General features: G+C 38.6%; 1 non-coding gene across 1 annotated transcript; it reads right to left on the bottom strand.

The window, feature by feature from the left end:
- Positions 1-4,615: 4,615 nt before the first annotated feature.
- LOC130971322 (small nucleolar RNA R71) lies at positions 4,616-4,723 on the bottom strand. Its single transcript, XR_009082547.1, has one exon. It is a non-coding gene; the product is annotated as a small nucleolar RNA R71 (small nucleolar RNA).
- Positions 4,724-5,440: the final 717 nt, after the last annotated feature.

The raw sequence follows: 5,440 nt of genomic DNA, 5'->3' as shown, positions 1-5,440 counted from the left end.
CTGCGAAGATAACCGGTCCAAGCATAACAGTATATACATATGATAGAAAAAGGAAAACCCCAAGGTAAACCCAAAGGGACACAAATACATAAAACCTATTCTCCAAAATTCTCCCATAAAAGGAGTCATCACAGTTCGTATTATTTAATGGAGATAAAAGTATCTAAACAAAACATATAAACCAAAAATAGCCCCGAGAACAAAGGATCTTCGCAAGTATAGAAGTCTCCAGCATGCCTCAGCGGGAAACCTCACGCCCTGCATCTGAAAACCACAAAATCCGCATGGGTGAGAACTAGAGGTCCCCAGCATGGTAACAACTTCCACATATATAATATATAATAATAGAGGAAAGCCAAAGGCAATCCTATAACTCCCCCCAGGTAATATCAAAGCTTATAAACAAGCTAAACCATATAAGGGCATCTGACTAAAGATTCTTCAGTCTAACTAATACTTCCCTTTCCAATTCCTTCAAACCTCCCAACCACCAGCAGAAGTATATTATAGCAAACACAGATATATCAAACAGAGAATATACAAATAGTAGCAGTTAAGACATTTAGACAATTAGCAAGTAATATGCAGTCAGTTAGGCAATCTCAACCAATTCACATAGTATGCATATGATGAATGCCTGTCCCTAGTGGCCGATGATATCATCTTGTCGGTTATAGAGCCAACCCGACAAGTCCTGGTCGCTAACCATTGGACTGTCCCTCTGTCGTGCATCCCCAAACTCGAGTTATACTCGTTATAAACTTGATCATAAACATGATCCATATCCTTCACCCTCACTGGTGAATATTTACGGGGGTTCGAGCTCATCCGGGCCTTTCACAGTGCCCGGCCACACTTACAACATAGGGTTAACAGAGCTTCGAGTCTCAACCTGGAGCACGTGGTGGCTAGCCACTGCTACTACCCAAGGAAACTCGTACTCAGATAGTTGATGAGCGGATAATTTGTACGCTTTTTGGCATTGTTTTTAGTATGTTTTTGGTAGTTTTAGTTGAGTTTTTATTATATTTTTATTAGTTTTTAGTTAAAATTCACTTTTCTGGACTTTACTATGAGTTTGTGTGTTTTTCTGTGATTTCAGGTATTTTCTGGCTGAAATTGAGGGTTCTGAGCAAAAATCTGATTCAGAGACTCAAAAGGACTGCAGATGCTGTTGGATTCTGACCTCCCTGCACTCGAAGTGGATTTTCTGGAGCTACAGAGACCCAATTGGCGCGCTCTCAACGGCGTTGGAAAGTAGACATCCTGGGCTTTCCAGCAATATATAATAGTCCATACTTTGCCCAAGATTTGATGGCCCAAACCGGCGTTCAAAGTCACCTACAGAAATTCCAGCGTTAAACGCCGGAACTGGCACCTAATTGGGAGTTAAACGCCCAAACTGGCATAAAAGCTGGCGTTTAACTCCAAGAAGAGTCTCTACACGAAATTCCTTCATTGCTCAGCCCAAGCACACACCAAGTGGGCCCGGAAGTGGATTTTTATGTCATTTACTCATCTTTGTACACCTTAGGCTACTAGTTTTCTATAAGTAGGACCTTTTACTATTGTATTTTCATCTTGGTTCTTCTGGTTCCCTCTCTAGGGGCCGAAACCAATGATCAGACCTTGTTCTTATGTATTTTCAACGGTGGAGTTTCTACACACCATAGATGAAGGTGTGGAGCTCTGCTGTACCTCGAGTATTAATGCAATTACTATTGTTCTTCCATTCAATTCCGCTTGTTCTTTGTCCAAGATATCACTTGTTCTTCAACTTGACGAATGTGATGATTGACGCCCATCATCATTCTCACCCATGAACAAAGTGACTGACAACCACTCTTGTTCTACAAGCATCTGAGGCTTAGTGAATATCTCTTGGATTCTTTAATCGGAATCTTCGTGGTATAGGAAGGACCTGATGGCGGCATTCAAGAGAATCCGGAAGGTCTAAACCTTGTCTGTGGTATTCTGAGTAGGATTCAATGACTGAATGACTGTGACGTGCTTCAAACCCTGAGGGCGGGGCGTTAGTGATAACGCAAAAGAATCACTGGATTCTATTCCGCGCCTGATTGAGAACCGACAGATGAATTCCGCTATGCTGTGACGGAGCATATGCAATCGCTTTCACTGAGAGGATGGGAGGTAGCTGCTGACAACAGTGAAACCCTACACGAGCTTGCCATGGAAAGGAGTAAGAAGGATTGGATGAAGGCAGTAGGAAAGCAGAGAGACGGAAGGGAAGGCATCTTCATACACTTGTCTGAAGCTCTTACACCAATGATATACATAAGTATCACTATCTTTATATTATGTTATTTTCGCATATCACTATACCCATTTGAGTCTGCCTGACTGAGATTTACAAGATGACCATAGCTTGCTTCATACCACCAATCTCCGTGGGATCGACCCTTACTCACGTAAGGTATTACTTGGACGACCCAGTGCACTTGCTGGTTAGTTGTGTGAAGTTGTAGTGATCACAATTTCGCGCACCAAGTTTTTGGCGCCGTTGCCGGGGATTGTTCTTGTGTATGGACAACTGACGGTTCATCTTGTTGCTTAGATTAGGCATTTATTTTTCTTCAGAGTTCTTAAGAATGAATTCTAGTGTTTCAAGGTGATGTTCTTATCATCACCAAAGCTGATTGATCATCATCAATTTAGCTCTTGAATGCAATGTCTTGCTGAAGCATAGCTAGCTATGTCTAATTCCTTTAGACTAAAGCTTTAGACTAACATTGCATGATTCCTGGAATTCTCACTAAGAATTTTGATACCTTTATTTTCCTTTTCACTTAATTTTCGAAAAAGCCAAAAAAATTACAAAATCATAAAAACCAAAAATATTTCTTGTTTGAGTATAGAGTCTCATCTTAAGTTTAGTGTCAATTGCATGTTTCTGTGCTTAATGCATTCATGCATGTGTCCTCATTTGATCTTCAAGTGTTCTTGATGATCTCCTTGTTTTGATCTTTGAATTTTATTGACTTGAGTGTTTTGTTGTTTCTCATATGCATTCTCATTTTGTTAGTGTCAGTAGTAAACAAACTGCTAAGTTTGGTGTCATGCATGCATTATTATTTGATTTTAGTTGCATTTTGATTATTCCTTATTATTAAAAAAAAAAAAAAATCCAAAAATATTTTTAATTTGTGTCTTTTCAAGTCAATAATACAAAGAATTGAAGATTCAGAACATACTGCAGTGGAATTATACAGAAAAAGCTGAGCATTCAAAAATGCCCAGTGAAGAAGGCAGACTAGCGTTTAAACGCCAGCCAGGGTACCTGGTTGGGCGTTTAACGCCCAAAGAGGTAGCATTTTGGGCGTTAAACGCCAGAATGTATACCATTCTGGGCGTTTAACGCCAGGATGGTGCTAGGGGGAAGATTTTGTTTTCAAATCAATTTTTTTTCAAGTTTTTCAAAATCAAATCTTTTTCAAATCATATCTTTTCAATCAAATGTTTTCAAAATCAATTTCTTTCCTTTTTCAAAGATACTTACTAACAATTAATGATTTGATTGAACATTTTTGCCTTTTCTGTTAAGGAAGGTTTTATGCTTGAATCATATCTTTTCTTGTTAGGCAAGTCATTAATTTTTAAAATCATATCTTTTCAAATTGTTTTCAAATCATATCTTTTAAAATTGTTTTCAAATCATATCTTTTCAATTACATCTTTTTAAAACCAATCATATCTTCTTAACCACATCTTTTTCAAAATAATTTTCAATCAAATCTTTTTGAGTTCTAATTTCAAAATCTTTTTCAAAAATCATTTTATTTCTTTCCCACTTTCATTTTCGAAAATTAAGTAATGTTTTTCAAAAACATTTTCAAAATCTTTCACTTAATTTTCGAAAATTACTTCCCTTCTTCTCACATCCTTCTATTTTTGGACTAACACTATCCCTTAATGCAAAATTCGAACTCCATCTTCTTTGATAAGTTCGAATTTTCTACCTCTGTCTTCCATTTTTCTTTTCCTCTGACACCTCAAGGAATCTCTATACTGTGACATAGAGGATTCCATATTTTCTTGTTCTCTTCTCTTTCATATGAGCAGGAACAAAGACAAAGGCATTCTTGTTAAAGCTGACCCTGAACCTGAAAGGACCTTGAAGAGAAAGCTAAGAGAAGCCAAAACACAACTCTCTTTAGAGGACCTGACCGAATTCTTCAAAGAAGAAGAACACATGGCAGCCGAAAACAACAACAATGCAAACAATGCAAGGAAGGTGCTGGGTGACTTTACTGCACCTACCCCCAACTTCTATGGGAGAAGCATCTCTATCCCTGCCATTAGAGCAAACAACTTTGAGCTTAAGCCTCAATTAGTTTCTCTAATGCAACAGAATTGCAAGTTCCATGGACTTCCAATGGAAGATCCTCATCAGTTTTTAGCTGAGTTCTTGCAAATCTGTGACACAGTCAAGACTAATGGGGTTGACCCTGAGGTCTATAGACTGATGCTATTCCCTTTTGCTGTAAGAGACAGAGCTAGAATATGGTTGGATTCTCAACCTAAAGAAAGCCTGGACTCTTGGGAAAAGATAGTCAATGCCTTCTTGGCAAAGTTCTTTCCACCACAAAGATGGAGTAAGCTTAGAGTGGAAGTCCAAACCTTCAGACAGAAGGATGGAGAATCCCTCTATGAAGCTTGGGAAAGATACAAACAATTAATCAGAAAATGTCCCTCAGACATGCTTTCTGAATGGAGCATCATAGGTATTTTCTATGATGGTCTCTCTGAACTATCCAAGATGTCTTTGGATAGCTCTGCTGGAGGATCTCTTCATCTGAAGAAGACGCCAGCAGAGGCTCAAGAGCTAATTGAAATGGTTGCAAATAACCAATTCATGTACACTTCTGAAAGGAATCCTGTGAACAATGGGACTAATCAGAAGAAAGGAGTTCTTGAGATTGATACTCTGAATGCCATATTGGCTCAGAACAAGATATTGACTCAACAAGTCAATTTGATTTCTCAAAGTCTGTCTGGAATGCAAAATGCACCTGGCAGTACTAAGGAAGCTTCATCTGAAGAAGAAGCTTATGATCCTGAGAACCCTTCCATGGAAGAGGTGAATTACCTAGGAGAACCCTATGGAAACACCTATAATTCTTCATGGAGAAATCACCCAAATTTCTCATGGAAGAATCAAGAGAGACCTCAACAAGGTTTCAATAACAATAATGGTGGAAGAAATAGGTTTAGCAATAATAAGCCTTTTCCATCATCTTCTTAGCAACAGACAGAGAGTTCTAAGCAGAATACTTCTGACTTAGCAACAACGGTCTCTGATCTAATAAAGACCACTCAAAGTTTCATGACTGAAACAAGGTCCTCCATTAGAAATTTGGAAGGACAAGTGGGTCAGCTGAGCAAGAAAATTACTGAACTCCCTCCTAGTACTCTCCCAAGT

This window comes from Arachis stenosperma, chromosome 3, assembly GCF_014773155.1.
Source record: "Arachis stenosperma cultivar V10309 chromosome 3, arast.V10309.gnm1.PFL2, whole genome shotgun sequence".
Classification (NCBI taxonomy): Eukaryota; Viridiplantae; Streptophyta; class Magnoliopsida; order Fabales; family Fabaceae; genus Arachis; species Arachis stenosperma.
The sequence above is the reverse complement of the archived record's forward strand: the minus strand, read 5'-3'. Positions and strand labels throughout refer to the sequence as shown.